At 41.9% G+C, this 24,348-nt stretch overlaps 1 long non-coding RNA gene across 1 annotated transcript; it reads left to right on the forward strand.

Moving 5' to 3' along the window:
• Nucleotides 1-329: 329 nt before the first annotated feature.
• On the forward strand, nt 330-23,336 carry LOC148112422 (uncharacterized). The gene is made up of 3 exons (XR_015729501.1): nt 330-418; nt 7,127-7,232; nt 23,070-23,336. It is a non-coding gene; the product is annotated as an uncharacterized LOC148112422 (long non-coding RNA).
• The last annotated feature ends 1,012 nt before the right edge of the window (nt 23,337-24,348 follow it).

A 24,348-nucleotide genomic window follows, 5' to 3' on the forward strand; every position in this document is an offset into this window, starting at 1 on the left:
AAGTAGTTGCTGACAAATTCTGTTCTGTGGCTTCTAGCATTCCATTTGGGAAGGGAAGGGAAGGGAAGGGAAGAAAGAGGAAAGAGGAAAGGAAAGGGAGGAGAATATACAATGGTTGATTGAGTCCTTACGAAGAAAATAGGAACTTGGTTAAACCCCAAAATTTCAATGGGGAACTTCAAGAATATGTTGCAATGTGGATTCCATGGAACTAATGTTGCATTGCATCCTGGGATAGATGGCTCTCTGAATAAGACTCAGCAGGTTCAAAATTTCTGGGCAATGCTCTTGAGACTTCCGTGAAACAGTCTTGCACTGAAACTACAGCAATGTTTGGGGCATTGCCCCACAAAAGGACAGCTTGTTGCAAGGTTTATGAGCCGTTTTGTAACGCCCCACTCATGTTTTCATAGTGAAGGTAAGTTTGGTGGGATTGTATTAGCCAGGACCAACAGTTTTTAAACCATGTCATGCAGTGGTGAAATTCACATTTTTTTTTACTACCGGTTCTGTGGGCATGGCTTGGTGGGCATGGCAGGGGAAGGATACTACATAATCTCCATTCCCACCCCACTCCAGGCGAAGGATACTGCAAAATCCCCATTCCCATCCCACTCTGGGGCCAGCCAGAGGTGGTATTTGCCGGTTCTCCGAACTATTCAAAATTTCCGTTACTGGTTCTCTAGAACCTGTTAGAACCTGCTGAATTTCACCCCTGATGTCATGTGGATGAGGTTTAAGAATGCATTGGCGTGTTACTGGAAAGGATCAACCTCCATATGTACCTAATTTGGAGAAATAACTGTAGCAGGAGGGTTGAAGCTTCCTGGTGTCAGATTCTGGACAGCATTTTTGTGGGCAGAAGGATGCTCCTAAAATACAGACCTTAAAAGTGTCTAGCTTTGTCTTCTTCCTATGCAAACAGGGTGCAAGGCTTCTGCAGACATTGCCTGCATTAATCCTTGGATGAAGTCAGCAGGTCTTCCATACTTGTTGAGGAAATAGAACTGACAGGTTTCATATGGGGGATGGAGCGAGAAAAATCTCTAACGAGACTTTTTCAATTTTCTGCCTTGCCTTCTCTCGGAGGTGGGAACTTTAACCTTTAATCCACAGAACAGGTTTGTCGGGGTGCTGGGAAACGCAGGAGCAGTCAATTAGCTCTTTATACAACCCAAGCATGTTTCAGTAATTCAGCGTGTCTTAACACGATTTTAAGAACACTGAAGCATTGAACAGGCTTCTCATTATTAAGAGACGGGGACACCGTGTTTTGCACAAGTCCAAACCCACCTGACTCCATCGTGTCCAATCAATCTGTAAATTGAAAAGCAGGACTCAAGTGGAGGGCAGTGGCCACCGACACAGAAACCATTTGAGTTCCAAGATAGTAGAGCTAAGTAACCGTGAAGTGCTTGCTGTTCCAAGTCCTCATTTCAACACACTTGGCTGCTGAAGAGTTATTGCATCCGTGAGATATAAATTTCTTAAATAAACACATAAAAGTGACGGCCCAGTTTTAAGAACAACCTCCATTAAAGAGCTGTGGTGGGGCAGTGGTTAGAATGCAATATTGCAGGCCAACTCTGCCTACAGCCAGGAGTTTGAGCCTGACCGGCTCAAGGGTCTCCTGCCTGAGCAGAGGATAGGGCTGTCAGACCTCCATGATCCCCTCCAACTCTGTTATTCTGTATTCTAGTATTCCCTTGTCTCAATTTTTTTTTTATTTGATTTATATGCTGCCCTTCTCCGGAGACTCAGGGCGGCTTACAATGTGCTAAGCAATAGCCTTCATCCTTTTTGTATATGTATACAAAGTCAGCTTATTGCCCCCACAATCTGGGTCCTCAATTTACCTACCTTAGAAAGGATGGAAGGCTGAGTCAACCTTGAGCCTGGCGAGATTCGAACCTGCAGTAATTGTAGGCAGCTGGTCTTAATAACAGGGTGCTTTAGACCACTGTACTACCAAGGCTCCTTTTTGAACTACATATTTGCTACGTGCCTATTCTACCCAGGGGCGGGCTTCAAAAATTTTAGCATTGGGTTCTCTGCCTGGTTGCTGGGTGGGCATGGCCATGGTGGCCTCCTGCACCATGGCGGGTGTGTGTGTGTTTGCCCTTCCTGAGCTCCCAAGGCTTTTTTCAACCCTCTGGGAGGGCGAAAATGGCCTCCCCAGGCTCTGGAGGTCCTCTGGAGGCTGGAAACGGGCCCATTTCCGGCCTTCCTGAACTTCCAGTAGACCCGTTTTTCACCCTCCCTGAACCTCCATGCACGCCCTGCACTTACCTGCATCCAAAACGGGCCGCATGGGGACTCCTGGGAGGGATGGGGTGGGTGGGGCGGGGCCAGCCAGAAGTGGGATTTGGGGGTTCTCCAAACTGCACAGAATCTTAGCTAGAGGTTCTCCTGAACCCCTGCAAACCCCCAGCAGCCCACCCCTGATTCTACCCTTGTTGGTTCCTGGAAATCACATATTTCTTCAATAGGCAGATAATATGGCTCATGCACCATTGAGTCCTGATGGCACAGTGGTTAGATTGCAGTATTGCAAGTTAACTCTGCCGACTGTCAGGGGTTCAATCCTCATTAGCTCAAGGTTGACTCAGCTTTCCGAAGTTGGTAAAATGAGGACCCAGATTGTTTGGGGGCAAAATGACAACTCTGTGAAGTGCTTAGAGAAAGTTGTAAAGCAATATGAAGCGATATATAAGCCTAAGTGTTATTGCTATTTTTTAAAAAGCAAACCTTTCCCCTAAAAGAGAAGATTCTAGTCCAGGGGTCAGTAACCTGTGGCTCTGGAGCTGCATGTGGCTCTTTCATCCCTCTGCTGCAGCTCCCTGTCACCACCACAATTTTGAGAGGAGCTTCCGGTTATGGGGAGGAAAAGCACGGCACACCAGGAAGGGACTCTATGGCAAGGGGCAGGTTTTCCACTCAGCTCCACAATTGACAGGGCTTTCAGTTAGGACAGGTTGAGGAAAAAGGATGCAGTGCTAGGAGGAGACTCTATGGTAGGGGAACCGGACTTCTGGTCGGCTCCAGAATTGAATGGGGGGCTTCCGATTAGGACCTTTGTGGCTTTTTGAGTGTTTAAGGTTGCCAACCCCTATTCTAGTCTTACTCATCTGCACAACACAATTTCAACTACTTGAATATAGGTAGATTTTGACTTGCAACCACTCATTTAGTGGATCATTTAAAGTTACAGTGGCACTGAATGTGATGTAAGATTAATCCTCACACTTATGACAGTTTCAGTGTCCTCATAGTCACATGATCAAAATTGGGGCAGTTGAGAACCAGCATGTGTTTTTCTATGTGTTGTAGTACCCCAGGGTCATGTGGTTGTCATTTGTGGTCTTCCTAGACAACTTCTGAGCAAAGCGAAATCAATTGGGGAAACTAGATTCACTTAACAACCATGTGATCCACTTAACAGTGATTCACTTAATGACCACAACAAAAAAAAGGTTGCAAAATTGGGCAAAACTCATTTAAACGAACATTTTACTTAGCAATAGAAGTTCCAGTCCCTTTTATGATTGTGAGTCAAGGACTCCTGGTAGTCATTTCATCCAATGGAAAGTCATGGTCCTGCCTATGGTTGTGATGAAGCTCCATTTTTCTGGATTGTTGATCTCCTCAGCAAAACTTTCAGCCTCCGTAAAATTGTTACCAACCGCAAAATTTAGCAGAGTTTGGTCAGAGAGAGAGAGTGGACCATTTTATGGGCACAATTGTTAGGACTGTAATAAAGCAAATTGGTACCATGCAGGGGTGAAATCCAGCAGGTTCTGACAGGTTCTGGAGAACCGGTAGCAGAAATTTTGAGTAGTTCGGAGAACCGGCAAATACAACCTCTGGCTGGCCCCGGAGTGGGGAGGGAATGGGGATTTTGCAATATCCTTCCCCCAGGAGTGGAGAGGGAATGGGGATTTTGCAGTATCCTTCCCCCAGAGTGGGGTGGGAATGGAGATTTTGCAATATCCTTCCCCTGCCATGCCCACCAAGCCATGCCCACCCAAGCCACACCATGCCCACCAAGCCACGCCCACAGAACTGGTAGTAAAAAAATTTGGATTTCACCACTGGTACCATGATTCCTCATTGAGTAGCCTGGCTACTTTCAGAGAGAGGGTAGAACTGTTTTGGGCTCTCTTGCAATTACAAGGAATCTGATGAGGCACCAAGTTTGAAGACTGCTAAGAGAGGGCGATTTCATAATAGAATAGAATTTTTTATTGGCCAAGTGGGATTGGACACACAAGGAATTTGTCTTGGTGCATACGCTCTCAGTGTACATAAAAGAAAAGATATGTTCGTCAAGAATCATAAGGTGCAACACTTGATGATAGTCCTAGGGAACAAATAATAATAAAAATGTACAGGGAATTTTTTTTAAAAAAAATGCTACACAGGAGGTATCCTGGAAATGAACTGTCAAGGAAATAAATAAATAAATAAATAAACAAACAAATAAATAAATAAATAAATAAATAAATAAATAAATAAATAAATAAATAAATAAATAAATAATTTTATTTCTATACCGCCCTTCTCCCGAAGGACTCAGGGCGGTGTACAGCCTATTACAAACACAAAGACAAACATCAGTTAAAAATAATTAAAATTATTACATAATTTCGGCTCAGATTTAAAACCCCAAAAATTTAAAACACCCAATTTAAAAAATCTTTACATTGATAGCCCGGCTTGGCGGAACAGCAGGGTCTTGAGGGCACAGCGAAATATACGGAGGTTGGAGATCTTACGCATTTCTGGGGGCAGTTCATTCCACAGGGCAGGGGCTCCCACAGAGAAGGCCCTCCCCCTGGGTGTCACCAGCCGACATAACTTGGCCGATGGCACCCTGAGGAGACCCTCTCTGTGGGAGGGAACTGGCCGGTGGGAGGCTGTTGGTGGCAGAAGTCGGTCTCGAAGGTACCCGGGTCCTATGCCATGGAGCGCTTTAAAGGTGGTAACCAACACCCTGAATCGCACCCGGAAGACCACTGGGAGCCAGTGCAGCTCGCGCAGGAGGGGTGTCACGTGGGCACAACAGGTTGCGCCCATAACCACCCGTGCAGCCGCATTCAGGACCAGCTGGAGCCTCCGAGTGCTTTTCAAGGGGAGCCCCATGTAGAAAGCATTACAATAGTCCAGCTGGAAGACAAAATAAGCATCAAAACAGTGTCCCAAAGATGCTTTTTCAAAAGGCGATTGGAATTTGTTTTTTTTTTCCTTTAAGACATTTTGCTTGTCATCCAAGAAGTTTCTTCAGTTCTGACTGAATGATGGCGGATGGACTTGCAATCATCTGGTCATTAGCTCATGTCTGAGGGATATTGAGGCCACTTGGAAGTTAATCTGTGTCCTGGATAATGCAAACGTGTATGGAACCTTCTTGGAACTGCTGTAAGGACTGTGTTGTAAACAGGAGTTAGGTGGTGGTGTATCCCCCCCACCCTCTGTTGAGAGAGGACTGTTCAGTCTTAATCTAGATGGCCTCTTTGACCTCTCTTTCAAACGTCACAAAACAGTGGTGCTTTGTCTCCAGCAATGCCATCAGAGTGAACCAAGGTATCTTAAGTTATGCTTATTTTTCCACTGCATCATTTTAATACCACTGCATCATGTTAATACCACTTTATAATACCTTGGTAAGGCCACACTTGGAATATTGCATTCAGTTTTGGATGCCATGATGTAAAAAAGATGTTGAGACTCTAGAAAGTGCAGAGAAAGCAACAAACATGATGAGGGGATTGGAGACTAAAACATATGAAGAACAGTTGCAGGAACTGGGTATGTCTAGTTTGATGAAAAGAAGGACTAAGAGAGACATGATAGCAGTGCTCCGATATCTCAGGGGCTGCCACAAAGAAGAGGGAGTCAAACTATTCTCCAAAGCACCTGAGGGCAGGACAAGAAGCAATGGGTGGAAACTAATCAAGGAGAGAAGCAACTTAGAACTAAGGAGAAATTTCCTGACAGAACAATTAATCAGTGGAACAACTTGCCTGCAGAAGTTGTGAATACTCCAATACTGGAAATTTTTAAGAAGATGTTGGATAACCATTTGTCTGAAGTGGTGTAGAGTTTTCTGCCTAGGCAAGGGTTGGATTAGAAGACCTCCAAGGTCCCTTCCAATTCTGTTATTCTATCTATGTAACCACTTTTCATTGGAGGTAAGTCTAGTGATAAAGATTTCATATTTATGGACTATGTTTACAGAACACACAAGCCGGCTATTAATTTATTTTCGAGATTAACAAAAGGCACTATCTATAAAATAATTAAACAGCCTACATTCCTTAGGCTGCCTAACCCTAACCCTACATTCACAACAAAGCTAAGCCACAACAAAACCTAACCCAAATAAACACCAAGTTTAGCATGCAACATGAATACAGTTGTTAGATTTATGATTGGCGTATCAAGGCATGGGGCACAGATTAGACTACCTGGGCCACCTGTACTTAAATGAAGAAGACAATGTTTAAGCGCACGTGGTCCTTGATAGTCAAGCACCTATTCACATGATTCATAGTTTCTCAAGGTAACACTTTATCTTTTCAGAGTGAAGGTTGCACAGTAAAAACTGGAAAAAGAAAGATATGAAAAAAGGTGAATGGGATCTTCTATCCAGACAAGCTATTCAAAAATAAAACAAACAAAGAAAGAAATATATTGATTGCTTAAAGGTGTGTGTGGTTCAGTGATGGGTTGCCCCCATCACTGATTCAGTCCGGTTCGCAATAACCAGTAATAAAACCAGTAGGAGGCCCCGCACGCAATCCCATTGCGAACCAGTAGTAAAGGTAAGTAGAATCCACTCCTGGTGTGGTTGTGGTGGTACTAGGGAGGACAAGAAGAGTATTCTGCAACAATAGGATTTGGATTACTCCAGACAGAAGTTGGGATGCTTAATGGGTATAAATATATTGAATCTATTTATCCAGGATAGCTTTTTTGAGGAAAGAGCCTGCTTGCTCTTATTGCTATATTGCTTGTCAATATAGAATGTCATTTTTTATTTGAAGAGCTGTGACTGACATCATCTATGCTGACTATCATCATTCTTAAGGAAACTCTAAAAAAAGATATATGTTTTGGTATCTAGAGTTGACCTCAGGACTTCAGAAGGAAATTCTGTTGAAAGATCAATGGAAACAAAGGAAAAGCTCAAGATCTGGATACTGATGCAAGAAAGGTTGAAAGACAACAAGGTGAAGTAAGAGCTCAAGATGGACAGCTTCCTGAAATTAGTTCCCAAGTTAGCTAGTTTTGCCCATGGGCCATCTTTAATTGAAACCTTTTGTAAGGATCTGCCTGTCCTCCTTTCCCAAGAAAGCATAGACTCTTGAAATGTGGTATTTCAAAAGGAACCTTTTATTGAGAAGAAGTGATAGCAGAACAGGCAAAGCAGACTCTAAATTCCCTCCCAAACTGAACAATTAGAAATAGGGCTCTAGAATCCATCCCTCCAGTTCGAATGTGGATTTCAGCCGATCCACAGGTGTGAAGATATTTATTGTAACAGCTATCTTGAGAGCCAGATAAGGATCTGTTCCCATGGTCTTCTTCCACTTTCAAACAACTGACACAATCCACATGGCCCTCCCTCCTTATTTCATTCCCAAAAGGTGAGAATATTGCAGGGCACTTAGGCACCAGGAAAAAGGTTATAAAATACAGCTTATCCCAGGGGTGAAATGCTCCTGGTTCGGACCGGATCGCCTGATCTGGTAGCGATGGTGGCGGGTGATTTGGAGAACTGGTAGCAAAATCCCTGCGTCCCCCCTCCCATGCCCAGCTGAGCTGCACGATCATCAGAGGCTTTCTTTTTTTACTTTTAAAAGCATTTTTTCTACAATCTCTTCCAATGAAAAAAATGCTTTTAAAAGTAAAAAAAGAAGCCTCTGATGATCACATGGCTCAGCTGGGATCATCAGAGGCTTTTCAAAGCATTTTTTCCTGCAACCTCTTGGCCAAAGAGATGATAAAAAAATGCTTTGAAAAGTCTCTGACGATCCCAGCTGAGTTGCCTGATCGGCAGAGGCTTTTCAAAGCATTAGAAAAAATGCTTTGAAAAGTTAAAAAAAAAAAATTGGCCACATCCACCCAGTCACATTACCCCCCACCACCACCAAGCCACACCCACAGAACTGGTAGTAACAAATTTTACATTTCACCCCGGCTTATCCCATGCTCCTCCCCCCTTCCATATGAATGGCAGTATCACGTCAGGGATCTGACACCTATTTCAGTTGAACAGCTGTTGATGCTGTCAGAACAAGAGAACTTATGTTCCTCTAGCACTTTTTTTCTGAAGCTCTCAGAAGGAGCAATACTATTTCTTGTTTGCCAAATGCTTTTTGTGCTGAGAGCCACAAATGTGTTTTTGGGCAAAACCTGGACCTATTACATATACTCAGTATGGCATGCCTAACAAAATGATTTTTAAAATCTATATTAACCTTAGCTTTGTTGTACCACAAATATCCATGCCACCCAAATCTCAGGTTGTGTCCTTCTAATTCTTCTATTTCTCAGAGGTACTCTCTCTTTCATCCAAACCAAACAGCAAGCCACAAAATACAATTTCAAATTAAGTAAATCCAATTCTCCTCTTCCCTTTGCATCTTGTAACACCTTGTACTTAACTCGTGCTTTTTCCCCTCTATGCAAATTAAGATATATCTGTTTACCACTGTTCAAATGGTACATCAGTTGTCAAAACAGGTATTGTCTGAAACAAAAACAAATTCTATGCAAGACATTCATCTTAATCACAGAAATTCTTTCCAGCAATTTCAACAGCAGTTTCTCCCATTTTAACCTATCTTTTGAACTTCATTCCATGTGCTACCATAGTTATTTTGAAATAACATACAATTCGTATTTGTCATAGTGATACCCAAATATTTTATTTATTTATTTATTTTTATTTTTATTTAATTTATATGCCACCCTTCTCCGGAGACTCAGGGCAGCTTACAGTGCGTTAAGCAATAGCCTTCATACTTTTGTATATTTTTATACAAAGTCAGTTTATTGCCCCCACAAACTGGGTCCTCAATTTACCTACCTTAGAAAGGATGGAAGGCTGAGTCAACCTTGAGCCTGGCGAGATTCGATCTTACTTTAATTGCAGACAGCTGGTGTTAAATTACAGTGCTTCTGTCTGTTGAGCTAAACCAGGCTCCTTTTAGTTTCTTTTAATTTCTTCTCAATCTTAAAATCTATTTCATACACCAGTTCTGTTTGATCTTGTATCTTTATATTATTGCTATAACATCATCTTTTGTTAATTAATCTGGGAGCACCAAATTCTTCTAATGTGCCTATTAATGTGTCAATTCCATTGAAATAATCTGCCAAAAACAATACCAAATCATCTGTGAAAGCTCTTAATGTATGAATCTCTCTTTTAATCTTTACTTCCACCCCCACCTCAACTTCTGTTATGTCTCCAGCATTTCAAGAACCAAAATCAACAAAACAGGGCATAGTGCAGAGGTGGGTTTCAGCAGGTTCTGACCAGTTCTGGAGAACTGGTAGTGGAAATTTTGAGTAGTTCGGAGAACTGGTATATACCACCTCTGACTGGCTCCGCCCCCATCTATTTTCTGCCTTCCGAGTCCCAGCTGATTGGGAGGAAATGGGGATTTTGCAGTATCCTTCCCCTGGAGTGGGGTGGGAATGGAGATTTTATAGTATCCTTACCTTGCCATGCCCACCAAGCCACGCCCACCAAGCCACACCCACAGAACCGGTAGTAAAAAAAATGGAAACCCACCACTGGCATAATGGGCATCTTGTTCCTTTTTGTATTTCACATGGTTTTTAAGATCCCCATTAACAATTAACAGAGGGATAGAATCAAGATCATGTGAAATTTAGTATCACTTTACCTTGGAAAGTCCACACTTGGAATATTGCATCCAGTTTTGATGGCCACCATATAAAAAATATGTTGGACTCTGGAAAGAGAAAAGCAACAAAAAACGATTAGGGAGCTGGAGGCTAAAACATATGAAGAATGGTTGCAGGAATTGGGTATCTCCACTCTAGTGAAAAGAAGGACTAGGAGTGACATGATAGTAGTGTTCCAATATTTGAAGAGCTACCACAAAGAAGAGATATTTCCCAGTACCTGAACAAGAAGCAATGGATGGGAAATTAATCAAGGAGAGAACCAACCTAGAACTAAGGTGGAATTTCCTGACAATGAGAGCAATTAACCAGTGGAACTATGTGCCTTCAAAAGTTGTGGGTGCTCCAACACTGTAGGTTTTTAAGAAGAGATTGGACAACCACTTGTCTGAAATGGTATAGGGTTTCCTGACTGAACAGGGGTTGGGCTAGAACAGGAGTCAGCAACCGCAGCTCTGGAGCCGCATGTGGCTCTTTCATCCCTCTGCTGCGGCTCCCTGTTGCTGGTCGGCCAGTGGTGGGTTTCAAATTTTTTTACTACCAGTTCTGTGGGTGTGCCTTAGTGGGCATGGCATGGCTTGGTGAGCGTGGTTTCGTGGGCATGGCAGGGGAAGAATACTGTAAAATCTCCATTCCCTCCCCAATCCAGGGGAAGGTTACTGAAAAATCCCCATTTCCTCCCTTATCAGCTGGGACTTGGGAGGCAGAGAATAGATGGGTGTGGGGCCAGTCAGAATTTTTACTACCAGTTCTCCGAACTGCTCAAAATTTCCACTACCTGTTCTCCAGAACTGGTCAGAACCTGCTGAAACCCACCTCTGTGGTCGGCTCTACAATTTATAGGGCTTTCGGTTAGGACACATAGAGGAAAAAGGATGCCGTGCTAGGAGGAGGAGACTCTATGGTGGGGGAACCGGACTTCTGGACTTCAGCAGAGGAAAAAGGATGCCATGCTAGGAGTAAACCATGATGGGGGAACTGGACTTCCGGTCGGCTCCAGAATTGAATGGGGGCTTCCGGCTCGGACCTTTGTGGCTCTTTGAGTGTTTAAGGTGACCGACCCTTGGGCTAGAAGATCTTCAAAATCCCTTCTAACTCTGTTATTCTGTAAATTATTTGTGCCTTTTGTGTCGCGTCAATCAACCTCACCTATTTTATAAAATTTTCTCCAAAATTACTATCTTCCAAATTCTTAAAAAATGAAAACCTGGTTCAAATTGTCAAAGATCTTCTCTTCATCTAAGAAAATGTATGTGTCTTGTTTTTCCTTTTTTTTTTTTTAATTTGATTTATATGTGGCCTTTCTCCAGAGACTCAGGGCGGCTTACAATGTGTTAAGCAATAGTCTTCATACTTTTGTATATTTATACAAAGTCAGCTTATTGCCCCCACAAACTGGGTCCTCAATTTACCTACCTTAGAAAGGATGGAAGGCTGAGTCAACCTTGAGCCTGGTGAGATTCAAACTTACAGTAATTGCAGACAGCTGGTGTTAATCACAATGCTATCAGTCTGCTGAGCCACCAGGCTCAGGTTCCAAATATTCAAAAATATCCAACCATATGTGGTAGACATGTGTAGAACCAAAAAAAAAAAATACTGGACAAAAATACATACATGGCTGGAAAAAATGATAAAGCACGACATTGATTTAAAACCAGATATATTTTTGCTGGGGATGTTACCTGAAACTTATAGTAAAGAGAATGCATGTTTAATTATCCATGTATTAACTGCAGCTAGAATTGTATTTGCACAAAATTGGAAAAGTGAGGAGATCCCTAATGATGAGAATTTGACTAGAAAAATATTAGAATGTGCAGAAATGAGTAGATTAACGCTTGCAATTAAGGAGAAAGAACAAAGTGAATATTACATGATATGGGAATTATTTTCTCAATGGTTAGAGAATAAAAATGGAAGTTGGAAATAAAAGAAGAGTAGAAAATATGTTAAGATAGAGATGTAAACAGCATGATGATTGTTATTATTATGACTATTAGGATTATTATGCTTATTATTATTATTAAGTTCTAATTAGAAGATATGTAAAAAGGGGAAAATGAATAGCTTTACTGTGTTCAATTACTACAATTGTAAGTCAGAGAATTAATAACAATATAATGAATGCAGTTGAAAATTTTGATGATTATTGCACAGCGATGTTTGTACCCAGATGACACACTGTTTAAGAGAAGATAAAATGTTTATATTAAAAAAATAAAAAAATCCTTAAAAAAAAATATCCAACCCATTTCTAATACTATCCTTTAATTGCCTTTTAGGAAAAATTGTTTTCAGTTTTTCAGCTAGGTTTGTTACGAACAATTTGTAGTCATTATTCAATAGTGATTATTGTTGTTAAAAGTCCAGTCTAGATGGCCCTTAGGCAGAGGTGGGTTTCAGCAGGTTCTGACCAGTTCTGGAGAACTGGTAGCGGAAATTTTGAGTAGTTTGGAGAACCAGTAGTAAAAATTCTGACTGGCCCCATCCCCATCTATTCTCTGCCTCCCAAGTACCAGCTGATCAGGAGGAAATGGGGATTTTGCAGTAATCTTCCCCTGGATTGGGGAGGGAATGGAGATTTTACAGCCACGCCCACCAAGCCACACCCACTGAACCGGTAGTAAAAATTTTTGAAACCCGCCACTGCCCTTAGGTATTAATGGTATATTTGCCTCTTTACATCTCTCTGGCATTTTTCCTTCCTGTAAGATAGAGTTCATCATATATTGGAGAGCTTGTAAAAAGTTCATCTTCAAAACATTTATAATAAAAACTGACAATGACAACTTATCTGGTCCAAGGCCCTTTCCTGATTTAATCTTTTTAATAGCATCAGAGACTTATTGTTATACAATAGATCTATTCATATTTTTCTCTATTCCTCTCTAATCTTGGTAAATTTGTTTCTTTAGATATTTACCTATTTTCTCTAAGGAAATGCCACTTCCTTTGTGTAAATTAGAATAATCTGTTATCTTTATCTTTTCTAGGAATTTTTTCAATTCTTTTTTTTTTTCACCTAGGCCCGAATATCTGAAATGGGATATTTAGATACCACTTTGTAATTTAAACTTTATATGAAGTGAAACTTTATAGTCAGCACTTTTTAAGATTCTTTTATTTTGGCCTACTGTGTTTCCCTGAAAATAAGACCCTGTCTTATATTTTTTTGAACCCTGAAATAAGCGCTTGGCTTTATTGCCATGCACTCAAAAGCCCAATTGGGCTTATTATCAGGGCATGTCTTATTTTGGGGGAAACAGGGTAGATCAGGGTTCCTTAATCATGGCAACTTTAAGATGTGTGGACTTTAACGCCCAGAATACCTGTAAGGCCTGGCCTCTCCCCAGGGGTGAAATGCTCCCGGTTTGGACCAGATCACCTGCTCCGATAGCGATGGAGGCGGATGGTTCAGAGAACTGGTAGCAAAAATCCCTGCCCCCCCTCCCTGCCCAGCTGAGCCGCGCAATCATCAGAGGCTCTTTTTTTTACTTTTAAAAGCATTTTTTCTACAACATCTTTGGCCGAAAAAATGCTTCTAAAAGTAAAAAAAAAAAGCCTCTGATGATCACGCGGCTCAGCTGGGATCATCAGAGGCTTTTAAAAGCATGTTTTCTATAACCTCTTCGAAGAGGTTGTAGAAAAAATGCTTTTAAAAGCCTCTGACAATCCCAGCTAAGTTGCCTGATTGGCAGAGGCTTTTTTTTCTTTTAAAAGCCTCTGACAATCCCAGCTGAGTTGCCTGATCATCAAGGCTTTTTTTTCTTTTAAAAACATTTTTTCTACAACCTCTTTGACCGAAGAGGTTGTAAAAAAAAATGCTTTTAAAAGCCTCTGACAATCCCAGCTGAGTTGCCTGATGGGCAGACACTTTTAAAAGAAAAAAAGCCTCTGCCGATCAGGTAACTCAGCTGGGATTGTCAGAGGCTTTTAAAAGCATTTTTTTTACAACCTCTTCGGCCTAAGAGGTTGAAGAAAAAATGGTTTTAAAAGTAAAAAAAAAACCTCTTCGGCTGAAGAGGTTGTAGAAAAAATGGTTTTAAAAGTAAAAAAAAAAAAAAAAAGTTGGCCACGCCCACCCAGACACATTACCCCCCCACCAAGCCACGCACACAGAACAAATTTTAGATTTCCCCACTGCCTCTCCCCCTTCTTCAAGAAAGTAAAGATTCTTGAAACTTGGCATTTCAAAAGGAACCTTTTATTAAATAGTGGTGATAGCAGGGTGAAAAGAAAGCAGGCTCTGAGGGGCCCTCAGGCCATACAATTAGAATAAAGGAATTAGAAACCCTTCCCAACAGTCCAATGTGGATTCAGCCAATTCACAGGTGCGAAGATGTTATTGTACCGGCCTCTCTGAGAAAGTGATAAGGGAACTTTCTCAGGGTCATCCTTCCGCTGGCTCTCGAGCGATGCAGTGCACATGGCCCTCCCTCCCCTGACATTCCCCAAAAGATGCAAAATTGCCAGGGCGCTTAGGCGCCAGGCTAGAAGTTATAAATCAATAAATTGCAGGACACAGGATATATAAGAAAGAAAGTAATAAGTAAAGAAGTAATTAAAAAAAAAAAACCTTCCCCTGAAGAATGGCAGATACACGGATCTGACTGGGGAATTCTTGGAGTTGGGGGTTTACACCAGTGGTGGGTTTCAAAAATTTTTACTACCAGTTCTGTTGGTGTGGCTTAGTGGGTACGGCTTGGTGGGCATGGCAGGGGAAGGTTACTGCAAAATCCCCATTTCCTCCCGATCAGCTGGGACTCAGGAGGCAGAGAATAGATGGGGGCGGGGCCAGTCAGAGGTGGTATTTAACGGTTCTCCAAACTATTCAAAATTTCTGCTACCGGTTCTGCAGAACTGGTCAGAACCTGCTAAAACCCACCTCTGGTCTATACATCTTAAAGATGCCGTGGTTGAGAAACACTGGCCTATATCAATAAAGGAGAGTTCTAGCATTTCTTGTGGTGTCTTTTTCCTGACTTGACCTACTGTGAAGGGCTGATATGAATCTTGAAAGCCTTACAATTTTCCCCATATCCTCCCTCTTGCGTAAAAGAGAGTCACGGTGTGGCGTCTTTGTATTTCTACCTCACACTACTGTATCTTGCTTCCAGACTAAGCTCGTGTTTTGCTAACTGTCTCTATAGATCTTCCCCAAGATCTGTTCCTCTACAGGTCTTGACCCACATAGTCTCATGCTAAGAGCCCAACTACGGCTTATCCTTCTCCCTCAACTTAGAATAAAACGGCATTTCGTTCACCTGGTCCTCTAGGCCTCGGTAAGATCTGAAAATTGTTGCATGCAACCCAACTTGGGTGTCACTTTCTTGGCAACGAAGACAATGAATCACCAGGAGTGTTGTCTTTGGGTGCAATGCAATGACACACTCAAATGGATCTGGCTTGACAGCCACTTACTTAATCTTGGAAGGATCTCGGGCAAACAAATGAAAAAAACCATCTGTTTCCCTCTACTTGTACAGACAGGATTGGTCAGGACTACTTAACCCAATCCTAAGGAGCTGGAGGCCAACTTGAACAAGTTACAATTATTTTTTTGTACCTGTCAACCTTGCTGTGCCAGGTCATGGAAAACTAAGGCTATGATTTTCTGGGAGGATGACATACACCCTTTTTCCTTTGGGGGAGATCCTCCTTAATCCCTTTGTGCAACAAAAAACCAAAGAAGTTGAGAGGAAAGGGCAGATGCACCAACCAAGAACTCCTACATGTATATGGCCACCAAGGCAAACAGGATGGGGAGGGAGCAGAAGTCCTAAGCCTGAACTAGAAGGTCAAAGGGAATCTCAGGTTTAGGCACTTGCTGTATTTTTCACTGGCTCTTACAACATTTTCTCTCTCTTTCTTTCTCTCCCCCTTTAAATATAGATTATGTTTTTTTTAAATGTTATTGTCTCTAAAAGGTAAAAATACCTTTGAATGGAACTCCCATCATGGTAACTTAATGGAATTTTCCTGGTATGAAAATAATTTGCCTCTGTCTTCTTCTGGAATGTTCAGGCTTATCTGAGTTCATTTAGTTTACTGCTTCCCATGCAAGTACTAAATACATGTCAATGAACTTGACCCAATGCTCAAGAGCCACTTCTAGAGCCAGATTTGAGTTGTTACATTCCATGGTCGAATATGGGCACTTCCATCAACTGCCATGCAAGTGGAAGGATATTGCAAAATCTCCATTCCCACCCCACTCTGGGGCCAGGCAGAGGTGGTATTTGCCGGTTCTCTGAACTACTCAAAATTTCCACTACCGGTTCTCCAGAACCTGTCAGAACCTTCTGGATTTCACCCCTGGTAGGGACATCAAAAGTGGATAGTTCTTTGTATTATAACTGTGTTTTTTAAGGTACTTACTCTAAGTGGGCTGTTAAGTGGATTATGTGGCTGTCATACTCTGAAATAGTCTTGGTATTTTGCAAATTCAGGAAGGTGCGGTGTTTTAGGCTGCCAGCTCTGATGGCAGTTATCATTAACCCTTTCTCATCTACTAATATGAGGACTCTTGTCAGTATTCCCCACTCTGGAACTTCTTAACATGTCTATTATGGTCCATGTTGCAACTGTGACACAATTGGGAGATTCCTATAGAGCAGGATCTCTCAACTGTGTCACAGTTCAGTCCGTGGACCAGCACCGGTCCGCAGCATGCCAGAAACCGGCCTGCGCAAACAAACAAACATGGCCCCATCGGTTTGCAGAAAAACCTGTCTCCAAAGAACCGGTCCCTGGTGCCCAAAGGATTGGGGGCCACTGCTGTAGAGGAAGATCATGTTGAACAAGGATTGCAAATCAGTGGTGGGCATGGCTTGGTGGGCATGGCAGGGGAAGGATACTGTAAAATCTCCATTCCCTCCCCACTCCAGGGGAAGGTTACTGCAAAATCCCCATTTCCTCCTGATCAGCTGGGACTTGGGAGGCAGAGAATAGATAGGGGCGGGGCCAGTCAGAGGTGGTATTTACCGGTTCTCCGAATTACTCAAAATTTCTGCTACCAGTTCTCCAGAACTGGTCAGAACCTGCTGAAACCCACCTCTGTTGCAAATATGGTTAAATGCATATAGTTTTATCCCTGAAAGAAAGGATGGGGTAATAAAGAAACTCAAGATCATCACACACTTTGGTATGAGGAGAGAGAAGGGATCACTACCAGGCTTTCAAGATTGATGCCAGCCCTTCAAGGTAGGGTGGAAACATGATACTCCTAGAATTCTGTTTTACAGATAGTCCTTGACCCATGACCATTTATTTACTGACTGTCGAAAGTTACAACAGTGCTAAAAGAAGTTATTTATGATTGGCTCTCCCACTTAATGACCGTCCCTGTAGTCACATGATCAAATTTTTGGCGCTTAGCAACAGGCATGTATTTATGATGTTTGCAGCATTCTGGAGTCATGTGAGTACTATTTACAACCTTCCCAGGCAGTGGTCGGTTGCCCCCAGTTCGGACCGGTTCTATAGAATTGGTAGTAAAACCGGCAGGAGGCTCCGCCCACTGATCCCGACATCATCAGAACGCTTCTGCACATGCACAGAAGCTTCTGCGCTTGCGTGCAGCCTCACTGCAAATCAATAGTAAAGGTAAGTAGAACCCACCCCTGTTCCCAGGGGATTCTGACAAGCAGTCAATAGGGAAGCCTGATTCATTTAATGACCATGGCAAAAAAGGTTATAAAATCAGGTACAAGTCACTTAACAACTCCATTGCTTAGCAATGGCAGTGTTGATCACAGCTTTGGTTTTAAGTGGTAGATTCTCTGTGTTGTTAAAGGGTATAATAACAGAAGCTTGAAATGTTGGATTGATGCATTAATGAATTCCTCCTCCTCTATCTATTCTTATGTAAAGGTTTGTATTTGGAAATCCCACCATATTTTAACCTGCTCATTTTCAACTACCTTTTCAACTCGTATGTTCCTGCCAATTTTTCATCACTGGCACATGATAATTTTCATAGATGTTCCAGTGAATCATTTTGGCTCATGTGAGATGTCATTGTTTATAATCAATGTTCGTGGCACCTTCTTGCACAAATATATGATCTACTGTTTCTTCTGTTTCTTTGCACAATCTGCACTTTGAATGATTTGACGATTTTTCACTTGATTGCATCAGTTTGAACAGCTTGGTCTTAAGCAAGCCAAACCAAGCCTTCAGTTTCTTTTTAAAATGTTCCACTTGTAAGCCACTGCCAGATTTTATTTTTATCCACTTTCCCCTTAAACATTTGTAGAATTTGACCAATGTTTATCATTGCAAGTATTCTGTTCAGGTTTTTATTACATTATTTCAATATTTGTGGGGTGCCACAAGGGTCGGTCCTCTCACCTCTCCTGTTCAACATTTATGTGAAGCTGCTGGACGAGATCATCTGTGCTTTTGGGGTGCAGTGCCATCTGTATGCTGATGACACCCAGCTCTACATCTCCACCCCAGACCACTCCAACGATGCCCTTGAAGTGATGTCCCGGTGCCTGGAGGCCGTGCGGGTCTGGATGGGGAGGAACAGGCTCCGACTCAACCTCTCCAAGACCGAGTGGCTGTGGCTGCCAGCGTCCTGATATAGTCAGCTGGTGCCATCGCTGACTATTGGGGGTGAGACATTGGCCCCCACGGAGAGGGCGTGTAACTTGGGTGTCCTCCTGGATGCACGGCTGTCTTTAGAAGAGCATATGATGGCCGTGGCCAGGGGGGCTTTCTATCAGGTTCGACTGATATGCCAGTTGCGCCTCTTTCTGGATCGGGATTCCTTATGCACGGTCACTCATGCCCTCGTCACTTCCTGCCTGGACTACTGCAACGCTCTCTACATGGGGCTCCCTTTGAGGAGCACTTGGAGGCTCCAACTGGTGCAGAATACAGCCGCGCGGGTACTTATGGGGGTGACATGGTGCTCCCACGTGACACCTCTCCTGCACAAGCTGCACTGGCTTCCAGTGGTCTTCCAGGTACGCTTCAAGGTATTGGTTCTCATCTTCAAAGCGCTCCATGGTTTAGGGCCCGGTTATTTACAAGACCACCTTCTGCCACCGATAACCTCCCACCGGCCAATACGCTCCCACAGAGAGGGCCTCCTCAGGGTGCCCTCGGTCAGGCAATGTCATCTGGCGACCCCCCAGGGAAGAGCCTTCTCTGTGGGGGCACCCGCCCTCTGGAATGAGCTACCCCCAGGGATACGACTGATCCCGGACCTCCATACCTTCCGCCGGTCTCTGAAGACTTTTTTATTTCAGCAAGCCGGGCTGGGTTAAAAATCTTTTAATTGCTGAATTTTATGGGTAAGGGGTTTTAAATTGGGGGAAGCCAATATAAATTTGATTTTGTTTTTATAGTATTTTAATGTTGATATTGTATGTTTTTAAATTTTGGCTGTTCACCGCCCCGAGTCCTTCGGGAGAGGGGGCGGTATAAAAATTTAATAAATAAATAAATAAATAAATAAATAAATAAATAAATAAATAAATAAATAAATAAATAAAAATATTCAGGTTTTGTTTCCTGTATATTCAGTAAATTCAAATTTTTAACTTGTACCAATGCTTGTTCTTGACTGTCTTTTACATAAACATGCTTTTCATCTTCAACAGTTGTTTGACCTGAAGTAAACCTCTGCCTCTATTTCTATGGGGCAGGTATAATCCATTAATATCACTACAAGGATGTAATACATAGTGAATAGTCATCAGTTTCCTTTCAGTCTAAATTGTCCAGATAATAATTCCAGTAGTGTACCGTATTACATATATGGACCAGGTATTGATAGCTTTGATGGTATTTCCACCATTCCTTTTTGACTTTAATACTTTTCTCACTCTTTGGATATATTTTTTGCTAATCACATTTTTAACTTGTCCATGCTTGATGTTCTCCAACTGCAAAATGCCCAGATTCTTGTAGGCTTCATCCTGATGACTCTTGGGGGTTTGGCCAGTCAGCATTTCAATTCAATTCAATTACTGTTCATGATTTTACCTGGCTTTATTGCTACATAGCACATTTTTCTAGGCCGAATTCCATTGCTATACCTGTGCTAAAAAATTCTTAAAGTTTACCAATGACTGGATTTTGGCTTCTGATTTTCCGTAAAGCTTCAGATCACCTATATAAAGCAAATGCGGGATTTTATCAACATTGTTTTACTGTTTGTAGTCATCATGATATAGAGTCATCCTGGAAGATGCCTCTCCTAAGGTTGACAAGCCCATATTTTTCATTTTTTACCACCAATTTTGTATTTCATTATCTCACTATTTTTTCTAGGAACATTCTAAAGTTTTACTGACATCAGTTGCTTTCAAACATTGGATGATCCAACTATGTGGTAATGAATCAAACACCTTTTCATAATCAATTGAGACGGGTGAAATCCAGCAGGTTCTGGAGAACCGGTAGCAAAAATTTTGAATAGTTCAGAGAAGCGGTAGCGGAAATTTTGAGTAGCAAATGCCACCTCTGGCTGACCCCAGAGTGAGGTGGGAGTGGAGATTTTGCAATATCCTTCCCCCAGGAGTGGGGAGGGAATGGGGATTTTGTAGTATCCTTTCCCTGGAGTGGGGTGGGAATGGAGATTTTGTAGTGTCCTTCCCCTGGAGTGGTGTGGGAATGGAGATTTGCAGTATCCTTTCCCTGCCATGCCCACCAAGCCATGCCCACCAAGCCACACCATACCCACCAAGCCTACCATAGAACTGGTAGTAAAAAAAAATGGATTTCACCACTGAATTGAGATCATGTGCCACGTAGTTTTGAGTCTTTTGCAAAATCATTTTATCAGTCAGAAGCTGATTTTTTGTTCCTCTGTTTTTCCTTTTCTTTCCTTCCTGTTCTATTGGGAGGATATTATTTCCTTTGACAACATCCTTGGATGTTGTCTGTTATTATGCCAGTGACTAATTTAAACTTTATAGGCATGCATGTTATTGGCCTACAATTTCCTGGTGTTGTCCCTTTCACTGAGTGTTTTTGAATCAGATAAGTTTTGCCAGTTATTAAAAAGTCATTGATGACTCCTTTATGCAATAATTCATTAAGATGCTTGGCAATAATTGGATGTAATTATTATAGCAGTAGCACTTATATTGCTGCATAGTGCTGTACAGCCCTCTCTAAGTGGTTTACAGAGTTAGCATATTGTCCCAATAATTTACCAGGATGCAGTGGCTCAGTGGCTAAGAAGCTGAGTTTGTCGATCGAAAGGTCGGCAGTTCAGTGGTTCGAATCCTTAGTGCTGTGTAACGGGGTGAGCTCCCGTTACTTGTCCTAGCTTCTGCCAACCTAGCAGTTCAAAAGCACCTAGAAAAATAGGGACCACCTTTGGTGGGAATGGAAGAGCGTTCCGTGCGCCTTTGGCGTTTAGTCGTGCCGGTCACATGACCATGGAGACATCTTCGGACAGCGCTGGCTCTTCGGCTTTGAAATGGAGATGAGCACCGCCCCCTAGAGCCAGAAACGACTAGCACATATGTGCGAGGGGAACCTTTACCTTTACCTTTACCCAACAATCTGGATCCTCATTTTACCAACCTTGGAAGAATGGAAGGCTGAGTCAATCCTGAGCTGTTCAGAATTGAACTCCTGGCAGTGAACAGTGAGATAGCCTACAATTCTAACCACTGTATCACCTTGATTCTTACTAATCAGATATCTGAGCCAAAAGCCGTACAGTTTGACTTATTTCCAGAAGCCATAATCGATTATTTCTAGAAAATGTCCAGTTTTTAATTCTTTTAACTCAATTTTTAACTTTCTGCTGTTATTAATTCTTCTGTTTGATTTTATTTTACTAAATTCATCTTCAAAATTTTAACATCCAGCAATTTCCCATCAATCTTTCCAAAATTGGATTGTTTTTGTCTCATTTGGTATTCCATTTTCAGAATTTCTATTGCCATTTATACATGAGTAGAATGGCCTGTGATCTGAATGCGGTCAGACCTGAACATAACTGATTTTGCTTAAATTGGGTGATTCATGCCTCATAGCGTTCAATTTTCCCTGCTATTGCTGTTATTTCTTGCTTTATGGTTTCCAAAACTTTTTCCATTTTTCTGCAAAGCCAACTTCTTTTAGGCTTGTCTTAATCCTTGCATTCTTGCAGTTTTGCCTTTTCATGTCTTTAAATTACTTGCATGTGATCTTTATTTCTTTATCTTGGCCTCCAATCTGGTTTTCCACATTAGGAGTGAATATAATTTTGGTTTTGGTTTTCTAACTTCAATACCCAGTTCTTCTGTAACCACCAATTGTGGTTGTAAGTCATGGAATAGACATTCAGAGAGCAAGAGAGAGCAGGAGAGCGAATGAGAGAGAGAGAGAGAGAGAGAGAGAGAGAGAGAGAGAGAGAGAGAGAGAGAGAGAGAGCAATAGAGAGTGAAAGAGAGAGAGAGCTACAGAGAGAGAGAGTGTGTGAAAGTGAGCGAGAGCGAGAAAGCAAGCGAGAGAGAGAGAAAGCGAGAAAGCGAGAGAGCAAGAGACCAAGAGAGCAAGAGAGCGAGAGCGAGAGCGAGAGAGAGAGAGAGAGAGAGAGACACACACAGAGAGAGAGAGAGAGAGAGAGGTTGTTTATTGAAGTTTGTTCCCTTTTTTAAAAAGAAAACATGACACACAACTTTTTGAATGAGTACTTTTTGCTTTTGTTCACATCCGATTTTTTCACATCCACGTATTGCAAAGAGATTACAAGACATGGCACTGGCAGAGGGGATAATTATGATTATGCAGTGAGAAATATATTAATATTCTCTTTTCTCTCCCTCTCTTCCCATCTGAATTGGTAGGAACTATGTCATGACAAGGTGTTGCAGCAATGCTCAGAAAAAGTGGGCGGGTGGAATAAGAAAAACCAACTAACCAACCCACCAATTAATTGATTTTTTTAAAAAAAACAACTAACCAAAAATTTCAGACCATCTTGTGTTTCATAGCATGCCATATTTCAAATTTTTCAAATTTATAGCATCAGAATTTTAATGCTGTTTACATTTCTAAATGATATGCCAAATGCAAATTTTGTATCCCAATGCACAAAACGTGTATATATTTTGGGTTCTTGGCGTTCTCTGAGTTTGATCAGTGCTGATGATGTTTCCTTTCTTTCCTAGCCTAGTCATGAAATACCTACAGGAAAACAACCAAGCTCAGAGAACATCAAGATTCGACTAATTCAGTCCTTATTTATATCTCCTCCACTGTTGGAAGTGTCTACATTAACACAATTTGCACTGGGTAAATCAGGGGTGAAATCCAGCTGGTTCTATCCGCTCGGGTGAACCGGTAGCAGCGGCTGCAGGAGGCTCCACCCATCCACGCGGACATCATGATGTCATTTTTTGGCAACATTTTAAGCCTCTGCATGTGCGCAGAAGGCCTTGTGCATGATGCGGCGCGCACACTTTGGCGAACCGGTAGGGAAGGTAAGTAAATTTCACCCCTAGGGTAAACAGAAAATTTTGACCATCAGATATTCCAGCTTGTGAGATACAATTATAATTCGTTTATTTTTATTTATTTATTTGTTTGTTTCCATTTCTATACCGCCCTTCTCCAATAGGATTCAGGGCGGTGAACAACCAGAGTAAAAAAAAAAAAAACAGAACATACAAAATTAAAAAAAAACAGTTTAAAATGATTAAATATTTTTGGCCGTAATTTAAAAACAACCCAATTTAAAATCAGTTTAAAATTTAACTCAAGCCAGCCCAGCTAGTTGAAATAAATAAGTTTTCAGGGCCCGACGAAAAATCCGGAGGTCTGTTATTGTACGTATCTCTGGGGGGAGGTTGTTCCAGAGAGTGGGCGCCGCCACAGAGAAGGCTCTCCCCCTGGGGGTCGCCAGCCGACATTGTCTGGCGGACGGCACCCTGAGGAGGCCCACTCTGTGCGAGCGTTGTTGTATTTTTAAAAGAAAAATGCAAATTAGTGTTAGACTTTCCTTATGCAGCGTACTTGCAGAGATACATGATGAGATGGTTTTAAACCATTTATAATTCTTGTTTGATAAGTTGGTTTTACAGTTTAAAATTCCTTGATCCATTTCTTTATTTTTATTGTCTTTCGTGAGAGTACTACTAGATTTTTTTTTTAATGGAAAAGTTAGATTTGAACCTAACAAATAAACAAGCGGACAATGTTTTCTTGGAAATCTCCATCATTGATTTTGGTGAGATTCCCCCCATCCTGCAGCCAAGTGCATATACATTTATAACCTTATTTATAACCTTGAAATATGTTCAAATGAACTAGAGCCAAGGTGGCGCAATGGTTAGAGTGTAGTACTGCAGCTACTTCAGATGACTGCTTGTTCAGCAGATCATCGGATTAAATCTCACCGGCTCAAGGTTGACTCAGCCTTCCATCCTTCCGAGGTGGGTAAAATGAGGA

This window comes from Pantherophis guttatus, chromosome 10 (assembly GCF_059756535.1).
Source record: "Pantherophis guttatus breed Tessera chromosome 10, ASM5975653v1, whole genome shotgun sequence".
NCBI lineage: Eukaryota > Metazoa > Chordata > Lepidosauria > Squamata > Colubridae > Pantherophis > Pantherophis guttatus.